A 27643-nucleotide genomic window follows, 5' to 3' on the forward strand; every position below is an offset into this window, starting at 1 on the left:
TGCTCAAATTCCTAAAAAATACCAACGCAATAATTTAAAAATTGCTTCTGCAACCGTTTACAAAACATTATTTCTTATACAAAATATATAGTTTATGGTCCATGGTCGAGGCAAGTCGCCTTATATCAAGTTTAGCAATTTGCGTACAACGTACTTGTACAGACCATAGGTTTTATTTCTAAATAAAAATTGTATTCCTGTTAAATATTTATTATCAAAACTTACACCTACACTCTCGGCTCTTCGATCCTTGCAATGAACAACGGGATAGCAAACTGCGTATCCCAAAGCACTGCTACAAACGGCCTAGTTACCTCGAAGTTGACGCTAGTTGGATCGAAGGATAAGGCTATGCCAGCGAACGATGATGCTGCAGCGGCAGACACTCCCTGCTCATCAACAGACATGAACCCAGTGTGGACCGCGCTGGTGATGTGGGGAGAGAAAGTCCGGTAAGTCCCGATGCCAGAGAGATCAGTTTCGACATCAAATATGGCTGATACACCCATCTGGAATATGAAATAAGTTAATTAAGTAATGAAATATCCGAAGGAAATAAAACTTCTGTGGGGCCTGAAGACATTAAACAATTTATAGAAACTTTATCTACGCATCCATTGTCTTGGAATGGGATCAGACAGTACGAAATGTCAGCATTATTTGTGTCGTCAAAAATCCATACTATATTTATTTAATATTATAAATGCAAATGTGTGTCTGTCTGTCTATTATCTCTTCACGCCCAAACCACTAAACCGATTTCGCTGAAAGGTATAATAATGTCTCCCACACCGGTTTCGGTGACGGTGGCCGGTTTCATTGAAACCAGGCCAGTTACGCAGGAGTAATTTTATAGTGCCTAAGGGTGTGCGCAATACACAAGAGCACTCTCTATTCCTTTTATTACTCTCATTAAACCCAGTGGGACGGTAGAGTGACACGACTGGCGAGAGGTCAGGCGCAGGACCGACTTTTTACATGCCCATCCGACGCATGGATCATCTTACTTGTCAGACAATCAGGTGATCAGCCTGCATTGTCCTAACCAAACTTGGAAATAACATGTTTCCAACGCGGGAATCGAACCCACGACCTCCGAGTCGAGAGCTGCGCTCTAAGCCACTGGACCACGGAGGCGTTGAAAGGTATGAAGATAGTTTGAGCCCCGAGAAAGGACATAGGATACTTTTTATCCCGGCAATATATGCGGTTGCTAAGCGATAAACGTATTTTGGTGCAATGGAGTTGCGGCCGTCATCTAGTCAGTTATAATCTTGTGAATACTGAAACCTCGTACGAAGCGTACGACCCAAATCCGATGCACAGACTCATTTAGAAAGTCAATGTTTGCAAACCATTAGGCAGACAAAAATATTTCTGATATACATCTTCAAACCTTCAAAGATATGCCTTACATTTCTCAGAACTGGGATCAAATCTGTATCAGATTTTAGCGTGAACTTCGGCAGCTCGATGCGAACTTCAGTCTCTGGGAACTTGTGGTAGTTGACTAACTTCGTGTTGGTCAGGGAGTTGAGCACATCGTTGACATTGATGTTCTCATTGGGCAGGATGATCATCAGAGAGTACTGGTTACTCTGGAATTTAAAAATATCCTATTAGTTGTCATTGTAAAACTTTTAGGGGCAATTTCACCATTCACTGCTTTACAGTAATCATACTGTAAAGCAGTGAATAGTGAAATTGTCCCATTGTCTATCCGGCGATAGGCTCATCCACAAATTATCTGATAGATTGTATGTTCTATCTGTCAGATAAGTTGTGGATAGCCTACCCGGTACTTATCAGTAACTGGTGAAACAGGTCCTTAGTATTCTCTTTTATTAACCGACTTCCAAAAAACGAGGAGGTTATATGTACGGCTGTGGATATTTTTTTTATTTTTGTATGTTCAACGACTACTCCGCCGTTTGTGAACCGATTTTCAATTTTTTTTTTTAAACTGAAGTTAACATTGCTACAATAGTAATGCTATTTTTATCTATTTGAACAAAATTGAAACATATAATTTCGGAGGCAAAATCGATGTTAACACAATTAATAATAATAATATATTAATAATATCTATGGACGCTTCACACCACGTCAGTCTGGCCCCGTAGTAAGTACCTCAAGGACTTGTGTTACAGGTAACAAAAAACGGAAATATATTATGGAGCTATGTAGAGGTATAATATAGAAGTCGAGTTTATATAACGAACAAAATTAGAAAACGAATCTTAAATTGTATCATGAATAATATTATCTGGGTTAAATACCTCAAACGGTAAAATAGCGATGCACGAGTTCAAATCCTTGTCGACGCCATATTTCAAATCTGTCGTCATTCGCATGAACGGAACTAGGATTTTCTGACCATTGCTAAGTTGAAATTCCATGTCTTTGGTCGCATCTGGCTTGAACTTCGTCTCCCACAGACCCTTGAAATATACAGCATTGACTATCACGATCTGTGTGTTAGGATTAACAGAATCTGGAATTAAATAATCGTCATTGTCAAAATATAAATTCTACGTATATCTGCAGGGTGATGCATGATTTCCGCTCGAATTGGATTTGGAAACTTTACCTGTCCTGTTTAACAACTGTGATTTCTCATCGATGTCTTCGTCCTAACACTCAGAATAAAATAAGCGATGATAAAAGTTGCGGATTAGTTATAAGCCAAATGTTAAACAGGCTCGTAGAATATTAGAAACAGCAAAAATGTGTTTTAGGCATTTAAAAATTTACAGTACCTACACGGCATAAGTCAAATTATCATGACCCATTTTCAGGAAGAAATAAAAACAAATGAAGGTGTCTAAGAGAACGCCAAACTTACCTTCTGTTAAGAGATTGAGGATTTTGTTGTTTGTCTTCATGGCGACCCATTTATTGATCTGCCTCACAGCCAGGGCTGGTTGGTGGGAGTTGAGTAGACTGACTTCGCTGCCGAAGTTCTTGGTGGCCGTTTGTTTGAATGCTGCATTTAGATCGAAGCCTTCTCCAAGATAGATGTTGTTGGCAACGTTTAGGATGTTACGCGATACACGTTTCTGTAAAAAAAATGTATCTCTTTTAAAAATGATTCGACCGAATGTTTAAGAACTTTTTAACTAAGTGCTTTCATACTGATTGATTTGATATGACTGATCAAAGAATAAGCAAGTATAAAAAGAATTAAAATTGTTTTATAGTGGAGCATCTTAATTAAAGTACTTTTTGTGACAATTCAATCTCAAGCTATTTAGCCCTACTTCTTGTAGAAAATGTCATTTTGTTTGATATAGGTGTACTGCAGGGATCTTTTTTCTTTCTTCTTTATTTATTTCTTGATGGAACTGTTTAGTTGTACGTACTTGTATATAGTACTTACTTGCATATCCGTGGTCAGCCTCTTGTAAGTTGGTGCGGTGATTTCGGGGGACAGCTGAAGAGCATCTGTGATCTGTTTCTGACTCTTTCCGGATGTGCCTTGTTGCAGAAGAGCAAGCACCGTCGTCACTGACGTCGGTGAAATTATTATGTTCCCCTTCTGAAGTGAACTTATGCTCTGGAAACAAATTATATAATTGAAGTAAGAGATGAGTTATAGGTAATTCTTGTTATTGTACAGATTAGTAAACAGTCACTACGGTTAGGTCATTCCTAGTTCAGTTTACATTTAACTAGAGTCATAAAAAATAATTATTATGTAATTCCTCGATCGTGGGAATCGCAGACACAATAGATTTTCAATTGTTATGCGACGCCCGGGCGCCACTAGGTGATTGATGTGTTAGCTGATGACGAAGGAAATTGACATTTCTTTACTTTGAGTCATGAACTAATTACAATTCTTATGTTACTATTACTATTTAATTATATCATGCCTCCAGGTATTGTGTTATGTCTTTCTAAGACCTTTGTTGGTATTTCCTCATTACTTTTAGGAAAGTTAGACGAAACTCACCTTCATCAGGTTAACTGCAAAGTTTGTGATGGCAATTGTGATGTTGTTTAGTTGTTCAACCTCCGTGGTTCCCGGTCCCAACAATTTCACTTCAGTTGTGCTTTGGAATCTTTCATCATTGAATCCCTGAGCGTTTAATGTCTGGGCGTTAAATCCCTGGGAGGGTTGGTACCTCTGATCACTAAACCCCTGTTTTTGGTACCTATCATCTTTAGCTCCCTGAGGTTTTTGGTACCTATCACTATTTACTCCTTGTTGTTGGACCTTATCATTATTTAATCCCTGTTGTTGGTACCTGTCATTATTAACTCCCTGTAGTTGATACCTGTCATTACTAAGTAACTGTGGTTTCACTGTATTGTATGTATATACATTTTGTGTATCACTTTCGTAATATATGTTTGTGTCTGGGTTATTAAGTGCTGTGTATCCATAGTCGTGCGTTAAAAAGTTTTTGGTTCCATAGTTAAGTTTCCTTTGTGCATCTCCTCTTACGCACAAGTATAAAAAGATGATGGCTGAAAATGTGAAGAAAATATAGTTAGAGTATTATGGAGCTATGTAGAGGTATATAGAGATCGTTGTATCATACAAATTCTCAAAAAATATATTTATGTACTAGTTGAAGCCAGCAACTCCGTTGCGTCAAAATTAGTTTATAGCGCGGAAACCGTTCATTTCGGGATGAAAAGTATCCTTTGTCCTTTCCCGGGACTCAAAGTATCTCCATATCAAATTTTAGCAAAATCGGTTCAGTGGTTTGAACGTAAAAAGGTAACAGACAGACAGACACACTTTCGCATTTTAAATAATATTAAGTATGGAATATGGATGCACAAAACAAGTATTATTTGCTTTGTGTTGACTGTTGAGTGCACATCCCAACAGTGTCATGTCCCTAATGAACACTTTCAACTTTCTTTTAGACCTTTTCTTGTGAATTGCGATTTAGGTTTTTAAGTTTACCGTAACACTACATATTGGCCATAGAATATACCAATTTTTTATTGCGTAATGATTTTTAATATACACATAAACAGTGACAATATAATAAGTAATATAGAACATTCAATGAATCATTGAAACTTTAAAAAACATCATAATGTTGTTTCTAGTAGAAGTAGAACAATAATATTTTTTTAAGGAAAACTTGACATGAGTGACCCAACAAGCTGCAATAATTTCAATAATATTATTGATAATTATAATGGCAAACAATTACTGCACTTTAAAAAAGAGATAAACTCTAATAAACAATAATTATAAATCTACTTGCACTCATCCTAAATAAAAAAAATAACTTATGTTTAGTTCGTGGCAATTAAATTCTTCTGTTTTTAAAGTTTGAGTGATCTCAAAACTCTATATTTTTAGACAAAGCATAATAAACAAAAATATACATACATAAAGAGACTCTCATTGTCCAAACTTATAATACGAGTGCTCTTTATAAGAGCTACATTCAACTACTATACAACAATTCCACTGATAATAATTTGCTGTGAGTTGTACGTAATATTAGTATTTAATGCCCTAAGGATAAGATACAGTTTTCATTGTCTGGTTAACATGAATGAAGTTAGCTGCAAGTAACGTGAGATGGAACTGTTTTTGTGGTTTTTCCCGTAAAGCCGGTTATTCGGTACGGTCGGCAGAACAAGAATGACCACACATAAAGGTCAAATCTTTAAATAAACAAATATTAACAGGTGGTGTTTGCTGTTAATATAATATTATAGTCTATTGGCGATAAGAAGGCGGTGAATCATGTGAGCTAATGTCAAAATTGAGGAAGTACGTAGATGAAATGTATAACTAACATTTTATAACATACCTAAGTGACAAGATCAATTATTGCTTATTTTTCCCTTATAATTTGAACAAACCTTGCAACTTACCCACTTCAATATAAAATATTATAAGTACTTAAAATCCACTTTTTTTTTATTTCAAAACATTTTCCCGGTCCTAAAGCCTCCATTAATGCAGTACCTAAACGAAAATTTTACGATTGTAGTTACTTAATTTATGCACACTCTATCCATTGAAAATATTTTAACCTAATAATATAATATTGTGTCTGACAACTTTTTACGAGTCGACACTAATATATTAAGAACTAAATTAGTGTGTCTGTGTTTGTTATTGTGATAATCTGGATGGAATTAAGACGGATGCGATTATATCATAATGTTACGGAGACGGACACGTGGTGCCATCTAGCATCGGACCAGCGAAACTCATCGAGAGAACACAACATAAATCCCCTACTCAATACTAGATGGCGTGAGGTGCGCAAGTACATACTCGAACCTTCTAGAAAAGTCCAACACTTGTTTACGTGTTTACCTGTTTATTTGTTTACATGTTTACTTGTTTACGTTTATTGTGTACATTCGGGAAGGAACGTCTCGAACAGTCTAGGGCTCGTCTCGACCCACATAAATAGTCGCAGGAAGACGGGCCGTGAGTCAGTTCAATTCGAGCTATCTTCGAGGCGACTTCGGAGTGACAACAAGTGATCAATAGTGAGTGAACCAGTGAAACCCGCGACTTGGCTACGACCTAGGATAGTGATAGTGCTTAGTGATTGGACCTAGTGATTAGTGTTTGGACTTAGTGCTAAGTGTTGTGACCTAGTGTGTGCTAGTGTGACCTAGTGTTTAGTGCAGTGTTAATAAAGTCTTCAAGAGAGTTCTCTCCAAATCCTTGAACCCTAGCACGTAACAATAATAATGGAGACCCTCTGAAGTATCGTTACCATAACCATTTGAACCCCGGTAGTGATGATGATGAACTGGCACAGCAGAAAAAGGCGAGGAAACCGGTGACATCATTATGCTGTCATTTTTGTCTGAGATCGTGCGTGTGTAATTAGTTGACTTTTGACATTTCCTTATCGTTAGGTAATCTCCATGATTGTCAACTTAAGTCCAAAAAAAAAAAAAATAGGTAAGTAAACATTATTTTTTAACGACCGCAACTCCATTGCGACGAAAACCGTATATTATTTGATATTTCATAATAAAAACTTTCGCTCGTTCTTTAATTTTCGCCTTTCAAAGTTTCTCCTTACCAAATTTCAATCTAAATCGGTTCAGTTGTTTAGGCGTGATAAAGTAACAGACAGACACACTTAAGGTTCACTCGGCGTAACTGGGCGGTAGCGGTCATTGACTCCCTGTCAAAAACTTGTCATTTTCTATATAAACCGCGATTGACAAAAAGGTGTCAGATGTTGTCAATCGCGGCTTTGTATAGAAAATGACAAGTTTTTGACAGGGAGTCAATGACCGCTACCGCCCAGTTACGCCGAGTGAACCTTAGTACAGATAAAGATGTACAATTTCAGGTGAATCTTTTAAATTATTTAAATTAAATCTAAAATTATTATTTATTTTTTTGTTGACCTCACCTGCACGGAGTTCAAAACCTGCATCAAAATTCAAAACAAACTCATGATATTATTATTGTATACTAGGTATTAGGTAATATTATACAATATTGTGATAAATGCAGAGATAAATATTTTTTATGCGGACTTAAATACCAAAAAATACCGATTGTGGGTTTTTACAAGTAAGTTATACGAATTGTAATCTCTTCTACGAATTTCCAGTAACAAGAGAACAAACGAGCAAACAGCTTGCCTGATGGAATGCGCCCGCCATTGCCCAGAGACAAAGCTGAGCACCAGAGGAGTTGCAGATGCATTAGTAGGCTCTTTCGATGCCATTAAAATTTGAAATTCCTTCCACAAGTCCTTCAGGTACTTAGCACGGGGCCAGGCTGACGTGGTGTAAAGCGTCCATAGATATAAAAAAAAAACACGCGCGGCCAGGAGCATGTTGTCACCCGCACGCGGACCAGATCCGCGCGCGGACAACACGCATGACAGGCAAAGCTGTCAACCCTTATTCTGGTACAAACGTATTGCTATGTCGTTTTCACAGGAACCAGTTATTTGCACGATGGCAATATATTAGTGTTTGTGGGTCAAAGAAATGAGTAACAAAAGGTCAAAGTAGATGTTTCCAGTACAATATATTCTAGAAAGATGCACAACAATGCAGTAATAAGCAATTTGTCATCTATACATAATATATAAAATCGTAGGTAAGTCAAAACTGTACATTGAATATTTTTTTTAAATAATAGGTACTTGGGGCGCAATTTGCAATTGTATCGAAGCCAAAAATATAGATTTTAGAATTTTTGTCTTGTTGTCTGTGTCTAAGTCCGGGCGAAACTCAAAAAATACTGCATGGATTTACTTCAAATTTTGCATGAATATTAGCTATCACCTACTTTTGGTGCTGTAGAGTGTAGACGTAGAGCCTTCACGCAGACGACGTCGTGGGCACCAGCTAGATAAAGAAGAGATTCATAATAAAACGATCAATTCCAAAAAACATAATATTTAATCCTAAACATATCACAACTTTAAATAAATAAATAACTTATCACTAACTTATGCTACGTGTACTTTTTCTTTATCAAATGCGTCTGGTTTTTGTTTTGGACAAAGAATAAAATATAGGATTAGAAAAGTTTTTTTAGCTCTAGAGCCACAAAACATTTATCTAACCTTTGGAATAAATAGAATAATTCGGAACATCAGCATAATCTCATTAATCGGAAACCAAGTCTATATAAATAGATTCACATTTTAAACTTAATATCATTTTATCCAGTAAAGTAACAACTATTCGAAAAAAGATTCATGTCATTTTACTGGCTAATCGAGACTCAGTTTTCTGGCGCTTGAGGATCGATGACCTTTCCGGACACAACCACAACGTTGTCAAGACAGTCCAAGATGTAGAACACGAAGGGATGGTCCACGGTGAAGCGACGAGGCTCCTCACTGAGAGGCAGGTTCTTCAGAGAGGCCAAATCTTCTGACTCGTATAAGTTGGATGCTGAAACAAAATTATAAAAGTTTATAAACCTTTTGAATGTTATTCTACTACATATATAAAAAGAAAACATTTGATTGATTATAATCATCAATCATCTCCACGGAATACCTCTATGTAAGCTAAACTACTCAAAGGCAGGCTCAAAAATCGGACTATGGTGATTGCTGCTCGCTGTGTCTACTGTCTACAACTCACCCAGTATCTCGGATGCGGATGAGTCCGCGTTGTCCACCCTCACGGCCACATTCTGCACCAGCTCCTGCACGAACAGCCCCTCCTTGTCCGAAACCCCGGCCAGCTCAGCCTCATGACCGAAGATGCTGCTCACTCCAAACTGGGGATACAAATAATAATAAAATAAAGCGATAAACAAGCCCTGACTACGTTAGGGGATGGTAAGAAAAGAACTGCAGGGGGTATGGTGGATGGTTAATGGTTATTGAATGCCGCCCGCATCGCTTTAGGTGGAAGGTTTTATTAAATAAGGCGCAAGATGGACTTTTTAAAGGCCTTTCAGACGCTTTGATCATCTTACGTCAGACAATCGGGTGATCAGCCTGTATTTTCCTAACCAAACTTGTTTTATTGAATTATTTTAATCCCAACTTTATGCGCAGTACAGAAGAGGTGTCTCTTCCTTTACCCTCGTAACCCAGGGGGCGGGAAACGATTCGCTTGACATCCGGCGCAGGACGGCCATTTTACATGCTGATCAGACGCATAGCTTATCTTACTTGTTAAACAATTAGGTGATCAGCCTGCATTGTGTGAATCACACTTGGAAATAACACGTTTGCAACGCTGGAATCGAACCCACGACCTCAGAGTCAAGAGCCACGCTCTTAATCTAATATTGTATAGACTTTTGATGGGTATACGTAGGTAGAGGTAGAGTCTACAAAATAGAATTTGATCTACTGTTAATTTTGTTCCTTTTCTTTGACTTGAGTAGACTTGAGGACATAATATTGCTATAAAGCTCACATTGTATGCCTGTAGTAAAAGCATAGCAATTCGTACACGAGTCATAGAGACAAGTAGAGTTAAGACAGTGAAAAAAGAACTGGCGCCACCGGATTTTGATTATCATAAAGCTGAAGAGTTTGTTTGTTTGAACGCGCTAATCTCAGGTACTACTGATCCGATTTGAAAAAATATTTCAGTGTTTTATAGCCCATTTATCGAGAAGGACTATAGGCTATATTATAATATTTATTTATTTATTTTGTTAACGACTAGTATTTTATAATATAGTCCAAATCGTTTATTCCCAATGTAAAACCGGAAAAATATTGCTCGTTTTATGTTTCATTTTTGTATTTATCTTTAATTTTATTTCATTAGCAAATTATAATAAAAATTCTTTTGAGTTTTGTATCTTTATATTCCACCAACTATTCTGTCAAAAGTCGTGATTAAAGTTCATAGTACCGTAATAATCATAATCTTTGTTATGATGTACAGATTACAGTAAAGCCAAGTAAAGCACCGTTTAATTACTTGAACAGTTACTTCACAGTTGCACAACGTTACGCGTGACAAAATTATCTTTGCGAATAAAAAATAAAAAATTTAATACAATGTACTCCTTCGTCTAATTCAGTTTATTTTTATAAAAAACAATAAGACCAAACTACTTGTATCTTTCGATCGACTCTAAATTAGTAGCATTATAATAATATTATGCTATTTTAAAAATCTCTTTACTAAAGAAAAGCTTGACCTATTTGTCACCTACAAGATTTCCTGCAACGACAAATTCCTTTTCATTTTTATTTGTCAAAACTATAATGCGGTCCTACCTTCGCCAAGGCAGACACGGGCTTCGTCGTAGTCTCCACCAGGAATGAAGGTAGAGACACCTGGAGGTCCTCCTCCTGCAGGCTCTCCTGAATCTGGGGTAAGGAGGTGGCCGGAAGGTCAGCTATCAGCCGCACGAGGCCATCCCGAGCACGGGGCACCAACAACATGAGCGCGTACCGACCACCCTGTAAATAGTTTAGTTTGGTGTCAATAGATGGAGTTGAAGTTATTATCGCGCTACAAGTTAATAAATATATTTTAACAATTAAATAATTGTGGTTTAAGTAGTAGATTGCAGAGTAAGGTAAAAGACAATAGGAAGACGTAATGTACCGAAAAGTACGTATCGTAAGTAAATAAATAGCTGAAGAATTTAATTCTAGTTTGAGCATGTAGTGGTGTCTAAGATACTATGAGCTAATAATTAGCTCATAGTATCTTTGACACCGATACTTAATCATAATTTGTAATCTTAGTACAAATTATGATTAAGAAACATATCAATTTTAGACTTACATCATAAGCCAACAAGATGGCGTTACTGTCTAAATCAGGCAGGGCAGCAGTCTTGAAGGAGCCATGTGTCTTCATCATGGGGACTTGTTTCTTCTCAGTGTTGGACTTGTAAAAGAGACCTGATTCTACCGAGTCGAAAGGTTTCTTCCAAGATCCCTTGAAATACATTCCGTTGAAGATCAGTATCAATGGGTTTGTAGCTGGAAAATAGAATTGCATCACATTCATATTAAGAACAAACACTTTGAATTTATTATATAATTATTTAATACTGTATGGAGCCACCGTGTACAGTTGCTGATGCCGCTAGTTATAATGTTTTTTATTTACGTTTAGGTTTAGATTTATCTATGTTGTCGGAAATCTTTTTAACTTTTTTTAAATTTTTCTACCATAAAGGGTCAATTAATCTAGATCTACTAAGGACATACACATTATTTATTCATTACATATTATATTGACTACTGATAAAATAATAGTTTATGCTTACATTTACTAGACTTCCTTCCAACACTATTAACGGACAAGCTTGATGTAATGTCGTTCTTATCAGACAGGACATGAGCAGTAGATTGAGCATGATGTCTTGCTTCTACAGCTACCATTGTCTCTTCTTCAGTACCAACATCTTTGATGTCCTGTTTCTTGATAAGAGCTATCTGCTCTTTAATATTCTTAGCTGCGTAACCAACGTCAGATACATCCACCTTCTCAGGTTTGTCTTCAATAGCATAAGAGATTAGTTTCTCTTGAGACTCTTTTGGTTCTTCAAACTTTTCATCTTTCAATACTTCTTTTTCATCATCATCATCCATACTACTGAAATGATCAGTAGCATACTTCTCGACGAATTTAACATCAGTTAGATAGAAATCTTCTAGAATCTTCTTGTATTCTTCGTTGATTGTGTAGTTTTTGTAGATGTAGAAGTAGTTTTTCAGTTCTGGTTGGTTGTATTTGTATTCGTTTCTGAATCTCAGTCTGTCTAGGATGTAATGGTAGGTGTTTCTTGTCAGTTTTTGATCTTCAGGTAGGTGGAGAGCTGATACCAATTGTTTCTTCGTTTCCCCACTTGCTCCTTCTGCTAGGATAGCCAAAATTGCAGAATACCCGAGAGGGGAAAATGCAATGTTCTTGTCATCATCGATGTATCCCTGTAATTATAAATTTAAAAAAATGAGGTATAATAAGTTGGAACTATTATAACCTCTGCAGAGTAGAATTTAATTATGAATCTAAAAATTTAAGTAGAAAAAGTGATGTATGTAAAGTACAAAACTTTATAAGGTTACAATATCTTTTATAATATTATAGATTAAAATGTGAATTCTAAGATTTAATTAGTTCAGAATAGATCGAATGTATGACGTGTAAAGCAATCTTTTACCTGCAATATAGCAGTAGACAGTTCGTCAGTAGCCTTTCCGACGAAGCTGGTGTCTTGTAACGACCGCCCCAACCCACGGGCACTCACCACGGAGACTACAGCTAATAAGTCTGGAATTAAAGAAAATTGGCCTTTATATCAAGGTAAATTTAATCCAATATTCGGAGCATTTGAAATAATATAGTAAATAAAGTAGATTGAGAACAGAAAGGAGATATGAATTGAAGAGGGCAGACAAGAGTAATTTTAATTCTTCCCAGAAAGAGCAAACTTTTTGTATCATACTGTTCAGTGTCCATCTAAAATTCTACAACATAAATAAAGTAATTTTAAACCCATTACCCCTACATTTTGACAACAAACAACCTATTCAGCCTTTGTCTTACGTGTTGTTACCAATATAATTAGAGGCATGATTTGAAAGCGAGTTTGCGTAAAACATATTTCTTCACACTTTGGTTGCTTTAAAGCGGATCAGATATTAAGCTTTTAACTTCAGAAAGGTCAAGATCTGAACCTACTTGCCCACATTAGATCGGTATTAATACGCTGTTTAGCCTTAACCAGTTAACCTTGTTATTAAATTTCGTAGCATTGACTTTAAAAATATATCAATAATGTATTTTATTTATGGTTTAATATTTTTTGATTGGCCTCGTCCAATCGGTAGATAATAAATCGATCTTCCTGGTTTCAATTATTTAATCACACGATCTCGAATCTACATAGTACCTACAATCTACATGTTGAATCAGCACACCTGTGTGCCTATTCTTAGTTTTATTGTGTCTAAGTTGTCTAACATAGTTAACAAATCCATTTATTAATTCAAACTTGAACAATCTGGCAAGTTGACTGGCACATAAAGATTATTTTTCATAGCACTAGCAGACAATAATTGTTAACTAGTGTAGATGATAATGACTAATGAGAATTTAGTAAGTTATGTATAGTTTGTACTATTCTGTGGTTATGTGCGACTGCTACATCTACTGAAGTCAAGTCGGTCCATAATTCGTTAATTTGTTTGATAATGATGATGATGATGATTGATGAATAATAATAACTTGTAAGTAGGTATAATGAGAATAATTCAAATGATGACAAAAATATCAAAATCGGTCCAGTAGTTTTTGTGGGCCTTTTTTTCTTTTTTTTTATGAAATAAGGGGGCAAGTTGATGGAAAGCAACTTCCGTCGCCCATGGACACTCGCAGCATCAGAAGAGCTGCAGGTGCGTTGCCGGCCTTTTAAGAGGGAATAGGGTAATGGGGGAAGGTAGGGAAGGGAAGGGAAGAAAATAGGGGAGGGAAGGGAATAGGGGAGGGTAGGGAAGGGTAGGGTAGCGAATTGGCTCACTCGGCGAAACACAGCGCAAGCGCTGTTTCACGCCGGTTTTCTGTGATCCCGTGGTATTTCTCCGGTCGAGCCTGCCCATTCGTGCCGAAACATGGCTCTCCCACTTCAAAAATATGTACGTCTACTATATAAATAGTATAGATGAAAGCATACAACAGCGTTTAAATATTTTTGAGCAGATAGTTTTTGCTAGTAGACTAGCTATAAATGTGTTGTAAAGTTAGCGATATAAACGCAATTATAAGTGAAGTAGCATTGCTAGGACAGTGCAGTGGTACAGTATTGCAGTACAACCGGTGCATCTAGTATGTAGGTTACTAGCGGTACTGCGACGCGATCTGTAACACAGAGGACGCGCACTGCATACCGTAGTTTTATTGCAAAATTAATATCTACGGTACTAAATGACGCCTTTTATTTAATTTCGTTTATCGCGCAGGAACCGTACAGTTTTCCGGGATAAATAGTATCCTATGTCTTTCCCCGGGACTCATATACATACCCAGCTAAATCGGTTCAGCGGTTCGGGCATAACGAGGTAACAGACGAACAGACAGACAGAAACACTTTTATAATATTAGTATGGATACTGTATACAGAATGTAACAAAGCTAACAATTAAGGGTGTGTGATGTGTATAGAGTTCACTGTAAAGGTAATTGCGCTTAAAGAGTTATGAAAAGCTCTACCAAAAGAAAGTACCTCCTATTATTATGAGAAGTACCTGGATGACCGTGCTTTGCTCGGTATAGCAAACACTCATTGACTTCTTGAATCGTGTTACTTAATAACGCCATCTGCTGGTCGTTAAAACAATTAGTTGCTTACAAAATAGTATTATTATTCGCCAATAGATGTTAGGAAGAGTCATATTTTTATCCTAGGTAGATCAATTTAATGAAAATCGTTGGAGCCGAGATTCCAATTATATATATATATATATATATATATATATATATATATATATATATATATATATATATATATATATATATATATATATATATATATTGTGCTCGAATTGCTCGTTTAAAGATATAAGATATGTAATATGTCCAATCACAGACACTTTTAAGAGAAGCATAATATTTTTGTCTTAGATAAAAAATTTGAACGCGTTACTTTGTTTTTATATTTTACGAGAACACCATTATGTAGTTTATTGTATTGAGACAGCATTGAAACTATGTCTAAAATAGTTTTAGCAGAGTCGATAAACAGATAAACTCGATAGTAAAGACGATAGCAAAGTCTTGTTAATGCTATCTATAGTGAATTTATTATGGCTGGTTAGGTACAGGAGATACGATACCTTACGTTGCAGATAACATTTCAGATATACTTCAAAAGCTTTGCCTGAATGGCTTTTACCGAGAGAAGACGAATCAGGCTCAATTTACACCGCCGCGGAATGGAACGGAATGGAAGCGTCAATTTAGCCTCTTAACGCGGGAATTGAAATTGAAAATTCTCGCAAATTCCACGAAAGACGCGTAATTTTTTTGGCTCGTATAAATTATTAATTTGTGTGTTATAATTTTGATAAAAAGTTCATTGTCTTATGTATGTTGTGTAGTTTCGTTGCAAAAAGTCTCTTCCATTCCATTCCGCGACGGTATAAATTGAGCCTTACATTGAACAAAATATGAAATTCAAATCTCAAATGTGTTTCGTTGCGTCGAGTTTCGGTATAACCTATCCTTAAATATAATACCTTTTAAGTAATAAAAAAAAAAACGAAATGTTCAAGCTTCCAAGATCCCTCTGTTTTTCGCGTAAGTTAAAAGTTTACACAGAATATATTTTTTCCTCTTTTCTCTACTCTACTTCGTGCCGAGACAGTATTTAAATATATAATGCAGTCTCATTCGACGAAAAATTAGGCGCTTAGCTCCTGAACCAATATGTACGAAGGCCTCTGTCGTAGGCATACAAGAGAATACGCGCTTTCTGAACGAAGCCTGACATAGAATAAATCCATACTCCTGTCTGGACATCTTTGGAATGCACGCCAATTCCGGAATAACTTAAATAAATCATCTTTTTTGTAAAAAAAGCTTAGCGTAGGCAAATAGGTTAACTTCTTATGAAAGTTAACATCAGGCAGGTTAGTGGATGATCATCTTTTTTTTTTTTAATGAAATAAGGGGGCAAACGAGCAAACGGGTCACCTGATGGAAAGCAACTTCCGTCGCCCATAGACACTCGCAGCATCAGAAGAGCTGCAGGTGCGTTGCCGGCCTTTTAGAGGGAATAGGGTAATAGGGGAGGGTAGGGATTGGAAGGGAAGGGACGGGAATAGGGGAGGATAGGGAAGGGAATCGGGCCTCCGGTAAACTCACTCACTCGGCGAAACACAGCGCAAGCGCTGTTTCACGCCGGTTTTCTGTGAGAACGTGGTATTTCTCCGGTCGAGCCAGCCCATTCGTGCCGAAGCATGGCTCTCTCACGTATAAACTTTGATATATGAATATTTTGACATAAAATTCATACATTTTCTAACTCTTTATTAAAATTAAGTAATCATTAATGTACCTCTGAGTGTGGCCCTATGTACCTAGACTACGAAGGTAATTTAATAGATATAGTCACACGGAAGAGAAGCATCTGGTTAATATAGAGTTTCCGACAGGTAAGGTTGCGACTAGCAGAATAGAAATATAACTTTTATTTCAAGAACCATAGTATGAGATAAAACATTAAATCATTTTACAGGTAGATACTTATTACTTGTAAGAAGCGTCTCTTTTAACGAAAATATAATTTTTAGAAACTACAAATTTAAAATATAATAAGCAAGTAAAACTTAGTAACGATTATTTTGAAAAAAAAATATGTTTTGATGTATACGTACTTACTTTGTATGTCATCATGGCTATTTATTGGCAAACGAACTGGATTGTATAATCTCTACATATCCAACTTTTATCATTGCAGGCAGAAGAATACTTTATTGACTTAAAACGTTTAAATAAAATAGATATAGATACGTTTTATATCTATTTTATTTAAGCGATTACGTGGGAGAGCCATGCTTCGGCACGAATGGGCCGGCTCGACCGGATAAATACCACGTTCTCGCAGAAAACCGGCGTGAATCAGCGCTTGCGCTGTGTTTCGCCGAGTGAGTGAGTTTACCGGAGGCCCAATCCCCTACCCTATTCCCTTCCCTGTCCTCCCCTATTCCCTTCCCTTCCCTCTCCTATTACCCTATTCCCTCTTAAAAGGCCGGCAACGCACTTGCAGCTCTTCTGATGCTGCGAGTGTCCATGGGCGACGGATGTTGCTTTCCATCAGGTGACCCGTTTGCCCGTTTGCCCCCTTATTTCATAAAAAAAAAGAAGATAAAATAGCATTGAATAACGACTAGAATTTTGGAAGGTTCTCTCAAAATACGCCGACCTCAATATATAATGTTTAGACAAGTATTTAGACAACTGCTAACTATTGTCTATTGCTACATGTTTGCTTTTACTTCTATATAAACGGACATTTCTTGATGATATTTACCGTTTTGTGTCAGTAGCCATTGATTAACGGTTTTCGACGTGGGAGAGCCATGCTTTGGCACGAATGGGCCAGCTTGACCGGAGAAATACCACGGGCTCACAGAAAACCGGCGTGAAACAGCGCTTGCGCTATGTTTCGCCGAGTGAGAGAGTTTACCAGAGGCCTAATGAGCCTAAGAGGCCTACCCTATTCCCTTCCCTACCCTCCCCTATTCTCTTCCCTTCCCATCCCTACCCTCCCCTATTACCCTATGCCCTCTTAAAAGGCCGGCAACGCACCTGCAGCTCTCCTGATGCTGCGAGTGTCCATGGGCGACGGACGTTGCTTTCGATCAGGTGACCCGTTTGCTCGTTTGCCCCTTATTTCATTTTTAAAAAATCTACTGCTTTATAATATTACTAGATGACGCCCGCAACTCCGTTGCGCCAAAATTCGTTTATTTCGCGGGAACCGTATATTATTCCGCCTCAGCAAAATTGGTTTAGCGGTTTAGGCGTTAAAAAATAACAGACTGATAGACAGGCAGACTTTCGCATTTATAATAATAATATAAATATTAAGTATGGATGTAATAATTCTTCTATCTAAAAATAATTATTATATTGTTTTATTTTATTATTGGCAGCCCTAAGCGAAAAAGAAGCGATGACATGTGAATACAAACGCAGTCCACACAGTTACGGCTTCTAGGAAACCAGGTGCCTAGAACCCAGTATAATAATATGGTAGAGCAACCTTTATATCTAACTACATGACGCCTGCAACTCCGTCACCAAATTTAAGTTTAAAGAAATTAATTATGGACGTATTTTTAAGCACATAATTTTAATCATGGAAAAATGTTGCCAAAGTCTATAAAAAATAAAATCTATGCTTACTGATTATTATTAAGAGGAAAAGTTTGTTTGCATCGAATAGTTTCTGCCGGGCACTGTATAATTCTGGAACGAACTGTCACCAGCAGTATTTCCGGACCTATACGACCTGCAAACTAAGAAGAGAGCGTATTCCCTCTTAGAAGGCCGGCAACGCACCTGCAGCTCTTCTGATGTTGCGAGTGTCCATAGGCGACGTTAGTTGCTTTCCATCTGGTGACCCGTTTGCTCGTTTGCCCCCCTATTGCATAAAAAAAATAGGCTCCGAATGTACAGGACTGATTTTGAAAAAAATGTGAAAGAAATTTGATAAAATTTAACATAGTAGTGAGTAGACCAAGAGGAAAGCAGACCCAAGGGTACCGCGAAATACTTGTCTAAGGGTGGGTTGCACCAGAGGCGTGGTTATAGTTACATTTAAGGTCAAAGTTATGGTTATAGTTAAAGCTAACTTAACTTTAACCTTAACTTTGACCACAGAATTTAACAGATGTCTGTTGCTGGTCCGACAAGGCTTTAAATGTGAAAAAGTGGGCGGGGGCGCTACTGGTAAAGGAGAACCATCCTGTTTAAAATACTTTATCTATGAGGAACTGTCAAAAATTGCGTTTTTGTATGATGACAGCGTTAGTTCATTTTTTCGCCACGTTCATTTCAAGCATTGTCGAGCTCTATGGTAATTATGTTTAAATATGGCGTCCATTTTTGACTTTAATCAAAGATTTGACATTTTGCATTGTAGTTAAAGTTACAGTAAGTTGGTGCGACCCACCCTAAAGTTCTACGAAATGTCCTGGCTAAAGGGTCTTATGGGAAAGTACTAATTTACCATCTCTCAGGACTCGGGCAATAAAATAACGTCAGATATAAAATATAGTTATTACAAGTGGGTATTTATAATGGGATCGCTATAGGGTTGAACATGAAGCTTTTCGAAGTTTTAAAAAGAAATTCATTAGATTAACGTAATTTAGTCAGGTTATGTCAAGTCCAACTGCAGATAGGTCATGACTAACATTGACTACAAGTAACCGGATCGAAATGTAACATGGTAGGTCTATTAAACGTCTAATGCGGGATGCCTATGAATTAATTTTCTAAAGTTGGTTCTTACACTAAAGAAGACACTTGCTACGGTAATCATAGATGACTACAATCAGCTAGGACTGAAATAAAGAGGGATTTATCAAGTATCATGATTCATGTCGCAATTTGAGCCCTCGAGAAAACAGAAGCTAAGATAATGGCAAATACCAGCATTCCTTAATGGTGCTCCTATAAGGTATAAGTTATAACTTTATGATTTTTCTACTTTCTACAGACGAACATTTTCTATATTACTAGATGACGCCCGCAACTCCGTTTATCGCGCGGGAACCGTACATTTTTTCGGGATAAAATGTATCCTATGTCCTTTCCCGGGACTCAAAGTATCTCCATACCAAATTTCAGCGAAATCGGTTCAGCGGTTTGGGCGTGAAGAGGTAACAGACAGACACACTTTCGCATTTATAAAATTAAATATAGTATGAATAATATACTAGCTGACCGGCGAATATTGTTTGCCTTTTTATATTTCCGTCGAACCGGCTGGAGTCTGGACCAATTTTAATGAAATTGTGTATGCTGGTAAAGCTAAATCAGTCAACATCTACTTTTCATACCTAATGACAAAACAACGTCCGCCGGGTCAGCTATGTAACACAGTATCGGACAAGTAAGGCACGGCGCGCAGTCGCGGTGCACGGTGAACGCACTGCACTGACCCTTGCTATTGTACTCTCCTAGAGTACCGATAGCAGAAAAACTTTTACTATGTAGGAACTTACATTTTAGATTTTAATCCTTTGAATTTTACAGGGTGCAATTAAATCTTCCGGCCAAATTTGGATATATTGATCCTTCCTAATATAAAAATACACGTAATTCTGAAAGTTATCCTAAAAAACCATAATTTACGGACACTACGCGTCACCCTCGCTCTACCTACCGCCACGAAGTGACACCGTTCTGCAACGATTTTAAGGATGCACCTGACCCTAACTTAACTACTAACTTACTAAGTTTAAGTATAAACCTAGATCTAAAAATCTGTAAGGTCTAGAAAACTGATTTTTTTACACAAGGAACTTCAGTTCATGAAAATTAAATGCTCAAGACGAAAACACGATTACTGAAAAAATTATCGATAGATTCTTTTTTACAAAAAACCTTGTTTTAGACACATTTTTGCTTGGATCTTCGAAGTTTGCTGTCTTTTATTTAATATTTTTAATGCTCTCTCTATATGCTCTCTACAATAACACTCTTATTTTCGTGGGGTGACGAGAAATATACTGCTTTAGGCCTTAAAACTGAAAGAAATGATTAAATATCATTAACTACGAGCAAAAAAATCTACAATATATTTTTTGGTGACCGTACCCGATGCAGAGCATGCAGTCGAGAAAGTAATCTCGACGGAATTGCTAAAGTAATACTTACACAAGTGGCCGCTTTCCACTATCACTGTTAAGTGCACACTTACTCGGCTTATGAGTGTAACTGCATTTATTAATAAGGCTTAGGGCCTGTTACACCACTTACTGATAAGTGCCAGATAGGTTATCCACCACTTATATGACAGATCAGTTTCTGTATCCGACAGATACAGATACTAATAATAAAAGATAAAATTGGTCCAGTCTCCAGCCGATTTGACGGAAATACAGGGTATAACAAAAATAAGTGATAATACTTTAGGGTGTGTACGTGTTCCTTGTAGAGAGTTCACTGTGAAAGTAGCAGCGCTGAAAGACCAAAAAAATTTTTCACTTTTGTATGGGGAAACTCGTGACACTCGGGCCCTTGCCCATACAAAAGTGAAAAAAAAATTTCGTCTTTCAGCGCTGCTACTTTCACAGTGAACTCTCTACAAGGAACACGTACACACCCTAAAGTATTATCACTTATTTTTGTTACGACACTGTATATAAAAAGGCAAACAATATTTGCCGGTCAGCTAGTATATTCATACTATATTTAATATTATAAATGCGAAAGTGTGTCTGTCTGTCTGTTACCTCTTCACGCAAAAACCGCTGAACCGATTTTGCTGAAATTTGGTATGGAGATACTTCGAGTCTCGGCAAAGGACATGGATTATTTTCTATCCCAGAAAAATGTACGGTTCTTGCGGGATAAAATATTTTTTCCAAGATGTTTTTACGCGAATATAATGCACTATTACTTTCAACCACGCACTTGGCAGCAAATATACGAAATCACAATTCCAATAAAAAATTCTCATACTAGAAAGTCACTCACAAGATTGTAATACAGTTAAACAATGAGTTGTGTGAACTATTTTAAACAATTGTACCGACGATGTCACGTACCGTATTCAACATTATAGTAGAGTCGTTGGTAGAGTTTAGTGTCATGCCCTTTAGCCAAGACGTTTCTTTATCGCTTACTTATAGAAACGCCGATCAAAATGTATTGAATTGGCACAAGCGTTCGATAAAATAAATTCGACATTCGTCTCATGTTATGCTTTTTTCTTCTATCGGGACGATTCTATAAAGAAGCGATTAATCAAACATCTTGGCTATAGCCCTACGTGGCGCGTCGATGCAATGCGTTGCAGTTTTGAAAATCCCATTTAAAAAGTTGTTATTTCTATTTTTTTATTTATTTCACGAGCAAATTCATGCCGTTGGGTCATTCTTGATAAAAACAAGACGTCAAGAGTATCTATTTCAGTACTGCTACTTTTACAGTGAACTCTATTCAAGAGACAAATACACACTCCAAAGTAATATCACTAAGTTTTCTTACACCATGTATATAATACTAGATGACGCCCGCAACTCCGTTGCGCCAAAAGTCGTTTATCGCATAGGAACCGTACATTTTTCCGGGACAAAAAGTATCCTATGTCCTTCCCCGGGACTCAAAGCATCTCCATGCCAAATTTCAGCAAAATCGGTTCAGCGGTTTGGGCGTGAAGAGGTAACAGACAGACAGACAGACAGACACACTTTCGCATTGATAATATTAGTATGGATTACGAGTATACAAAATAGAAATACAAAGCAATATTATCTATTTATAATTACACTTTAATTGTTCAATTCCCTTGACATAGTCTTCGCGCGGTCCTCACGAAGGCAATATCTATATTCTAGCCCTTACACCGTATACCTATACCAAGGTCCTAGGTCTAGCATAGAGAGTATATAGTAGAAGTTATGAACACGAGAAATCGTCATATTATTATATTGTGACAATGTAATAATATTGTCCACTTTCGAAACTAAATCCTAGATGCCGTCAACTGCATTCCTAACGAGGCGATGCATTACAAATTAATGATTAACTACGAATATCTTGTGTATAAAATTACGAATTTTATTAACTTTTTTTTTTTAATGAAATAAGGGGGCAAACGAGCAAACGGGTCACCTGATGGAAAGCAACTTCCGTCGCCCATGGACACTCGCAGCATCAGAAGAGCTGCAGGTGCGTTGCCGGCCTTTTAAGAGGGAATAGGGTAATAGGGGAGGGTAGGAAAGGGAATAGGGGAGGGTAGGGAAGGGAATAGGGTAGGGGATTGGGCCTCCGGTAAACTCACTCACTCGGCGAAACACAGCGCAAGCGCTGTTTCACGCCGGTTTTCTGTGAGAACGTGGTATTTCTCCGGTCGAGCCGGCCCATTCGTGCCGTAGCATGGCTCTCCCACGTGTAAACACTACATACATAATAATATGTATTTGAATTAACGGATTTGCCACCTACAATATAGTGCCTGTTCCATTTTTGCGATAGGCACTATTCTTCAAAAATGCATGACATCACCTCATCCCATTGCAATGTAAGCTGACCCTTTTTTTTGACGTGGGAGAGCCATGCTTTGGCACGAGTGGGCCGGCTCGACCGGAGAAATACCACGGTCTCACAGAAAACCGGCGTGTTTCACCGAATGAGTGAGTTTACCGGAGGCCCAATCTTTACCCTTTTCCCTTCCCTACCCTCTCCTATTTTCTTCCCTACCCTCCCCCATTTCCTTCCCTACCCTCCCCTATTTCCTTTCCTACCCTCCCCTATTTCCTTCCCTACCCTCCCCTATTACCCTATTCCCTCTTAAAAGGCCGGCAACCTGCAGCTTTCTGATGCTGCGAGTGTCTATGGGCGACGGTAGTTGCTTTCCATCAGGTGACCCATTTGCTCGTTTGCCCCCTTATTTCATAACAAAAAAAAAAATAAAAAAACCCTGATAACTAGTTTAGACTCAACGTTTCTCTACCTTCATTATAATTCAAAACTGAGACATGTTATGTGTGTTTTGTGTACAAACGCATTTCTTTGTTCCTTGCTCAATGCTCATGTGACATTAATATTATTTAACTATAGAATATCCTGTGAGCGCACAGTATTACAATGTTTTATCCTTATCTGATAAGTTACTGATCACGTGATAGACAAGGATAAAATATATTCAATATATTCAGTAGTTTATACTTCAATAGCTACCTACTGCCTACATAATATAAATATTTTTAATAGCTTGAGATTGTAACAATTTTTATTGGTTTTTATTGTTCCATCATCAAAATTGTTTGTTAAGGCGCAGCCCTTTCAATTGTCATTATATTTTTTATATTAGAAAACCGATTACGAAACGAAACAGTACTTCAGTAAGTAGGTTTACTCGTTGAGTCCATATTAATAACATAAACATGAAAGTTGGTCCGTCTAAATTGTTTTTCTCGGAAAAATGCACGGTTCTCGCACGATAAACGAATCTGGTCGTAACGGAGTTGTGGGCGTCAGGTGTCATCAATAATACAGGTGTGAATTTATAATTTAAATAATATAAATGATTTATTCTAGCTGTCATTGTTAATAATCACGTTTTGCGAGTTACCCAATAAATCAAACAAGTTAAAACGAATCTTGAGAAAAAACTTACATATCACGAGTGGCTTCATCCTTTTTTTTTTTTTGCTCTGCTTCGCCTGAAAAAAAAACATTTTACTTTACAAAGCTGAAAATTCTCAATAAAATGATCCACACAACATATTCAGTATAATATGTAATAGTTAAACAATGTTTTGTGCTCTGTCAAGCCATTTTCTAACGAAATGAAAGTGCAAGAACAGAACATAAATCTGTAGACACTAGATACTGATAAGGATTATTTTGTTAGTAAGTATGTATGAGTGAGAAATAAAACATTTTGCGTATAAAATAATATAAGAAACATAAGTTTCTGTCATATTTTATAGGCAAAAAATCAGGCAACTAGGTAAACAAAAATAAACGTCCATGCAAAGTTCATGTCAACGTCTCAAAAATGTTCATTGCAACATCTCAACGACAGAATACAGCCTTTAAAGGTTTACTAGTGCGTTTATGAACATGGTTTTGTGAAGAAACCTATTTTTGTTTTTTTTTTTCATCGCAGCTCGCACAAAGGGCTTAAGTTTTTGACGTTAATGGAAATGTAATATCTTTAACTTGAACTTGGTTTGACACGCTAGTCGCTATCGCGTGTCTAGTAGGCAATTTCAAGAAAACAAATTATAATTAGTATATCTTCGATTTATAAGTAAGTATATAATATGTTAAATAACCTTTTATTTATCAATTTTAATACCAAAATTATTTCATCCAGGCAATAAAAATACGTGCGTTATTACATAAAATCTTGTCAAATCAATCACACTTTTGTGATTCCGGATATTCGTTGCAATAAGCCACCACAAAACACAAACATAGACATGACATAATGCATCGACATTCCTAAATAACGATAAACCTTCGATGTGTTAAACCAGCTCTCAAAGACAAACAAACAAACCAAAACTTCCTCGATATTCAATGTTAAACAATAATAATGTAACTATTTAAATACTATATTTATTCTAAAAAATATGTTAAAGCGAATCAATATTCTGATATGATGTTATTTCAGTAAAGCGAACATGCAACATTTTTTTTTTAATTAAGACACAAAAAGAAAGTCCAAATAATTTATACTCACTTTCGAAGTCACGTTGTTTGGCACAATTAAAAAATTAAAAAGTATCACGTTTGAAAATGGAACTGTCTGTGGCGCGGCCGCGCGTGCGCCGTGCTCGATCGAGAATGACGCGCGCGGAAGCTAACGCGCCACACTTTATATCTACATTTAACAGTTAGGTTTGAATAAACAATACCGAGCTTGCATCTGGATTAGAATTATGTCAAAAGGCTAGAAGGTCCAATGAGAACGAAAGTCAACAAGAGTTTGACAGATCGCTGGTGCGTCGCCTTAATTTTTAACAAAATTGTGTATGAAGTAGGGTTGAAATAAGGATGCTTTGCTTTATATATTAGCTTCACTTGTAACTAAGGCCGGTATAAATAGTCAGTACTCAAGATGCATCTCGGTCTCAAGACACGGTTCAGGCTCTGTGATTGGTTGGCTGTCAAAATTTGGACCAATCATAGAGCCGAATCGCGTCTTGAGACTGGGTCGCATCTTAAGTACTGACTATTTATACCGGCCTAAATAATGTATAATATGTATGTAAGAAAATCTTGGAATCTTAATTTGATCCACTTCCCGCTCTTTGATTTTTAATTCAATTTTAAAAATCGACCACACAAAAGGAAAGAAAAGACTACTTAAAGTAGCAAAAGTTGTTGCTTACTATAACTGTTAATTATTAAATACTAGCTGTTGCCCGCAACTTCGTCCGCGTGGACTTCAGTTTATAGCGCGCGATGTCAACAAAATTGGTGTCAAAAGCTTTTATAAAAAAAAACCCTGGTACAAAACAGCTGTGCAGTGTGCACATAATATATATTTTTTTAATTAGACATATATTTTATGCCAAATTTTAAAGCTTATTTAGCCCCCCAATTACACAAACTTGCCCATAAACTATTTATCATTGATAGGTTTAAGGTTACGTCACTGTATATACAAAGTAAAAGTATTGACTTATTAAATAGCGTTAAATAGAAATAACAATCGAAAAAATCGGATCTAAAAAGTATGATATACCACCTCTTATAGAAAGATGTTGGGCAAGCGTTAGCGCGATGTAAGAGACGCACGGCGCCATCTAGTATGAATTTTTGGAACTAACTTAATTTTAACAAATTTTCGTATTTTCACCCCCTTACAACCCTTTTTCCCAGTAAAAAAGTAGCCTATGTCCTTTCTCAGGCTTTAGACTATCTGTATACAAAATTTCATTACAATCGGTTCGGTAGTTTTGGCGTGAAAGCGAGACAGACAGACAGACAGACAGAGATACTTTCGCATTTATAATATTAAAGTATAGAAGTATAGATATAATATTTAGGTATAATTTTTTACAGAACATGTCAGGCTTTAGAAAATTTACAAAAATTAGTTATTACACAGTCATATTATGGCCACTTGTTTGAAATCTCTTGCGAAGGATTCTAGTCTGAACTTCTAACATTTGAATTCTAATGACTGACCCAGTGGCGTCTCCTTGTGATAAAAAGAACGCCGTAAGCACATGAATAGCAATATTATTCATTGCACTCTCTCCACTTCATTGTGAGGATTTTCAAACCATTAACCAGCTTGATTCGTCTATCTAGATTCTAGCATATTACATTTGTTCTGTAGCTTTTTGTGGCATCATCGTACTTTTATCATCCTATTTGACTCTGTCGCAGTTTTAACCATAGACTTAATATATATGGTTTTAACCATAGCTTAGTATTTGTGTCCAATGTCCATCCAGCCTATTTTATGTCAAAGTACAATCTGTCTTTCCATAGCTTTTTGTGGAACCACCATACTTTTCCGAATCTCTCGCATCTTCTGTTGATACAGAACCACATCCTCCATGGTCCATCCTGGGCTTGACAGTTTAACTGTTTATTGACTGTGTCCACCGTACACAGAATACTTAACTAATGACTGGCCTTAATTAGTACGTTAATGTGATTGACGCTAATGAGTTCAATATTCAAACGATTTTTATTTAGATATTACTAGAAGCTTCTGGACTCTAGAAGATTGAAGCGTTTAAGAAAGAATAAACAAGGTACTTAAGCTGGTTTCAGACTACGCTATAATATAATAGCATATAGTTTAAATGTGCGGTATCATCACGATTAACGAATTTTGTCGCAACAAAGTTGCGGGCGTCATTTAGATTTTAGTACTTAATCTAGATCATAATAGTTACTATTTAGCAGTAATATGCAATACTAGGTTGATGAAATAGCAGATAAAACAGTTTTAACTTTTGTCGAAGAAAGTAAAAAGATTAGAAACAGTGCATACCGGACCATCCAGATT

The 27643-nt window shown here is 36.8% G+C and overlaps 1 pseudogene; it reads right to left on the reverse strand.

Annotated features, from left to right (window-relative positions):
* Window positions 1-194: 194 nt before the first annotated feature.
* On the reverse strand, window positions 195-25458 carry LOC121736173 (annotated as a pseudogene).
* Window positions 25459-27643: the final 2185 nt, after the last annotated feature.

This window comes from Aricia agestis, chromosome 18 (genome assembly GCF_905147365.1).
Source record: "Aricia agestis chromosome 18, ilAriAges1.1, whole genome shotgun sequence".
Lineage (NCBI taxonomy): Eukaryota > Metazoa > Arthropoda > Insecta > Lepidoptera > Lycaenidae > Aricia > Aricia agestis.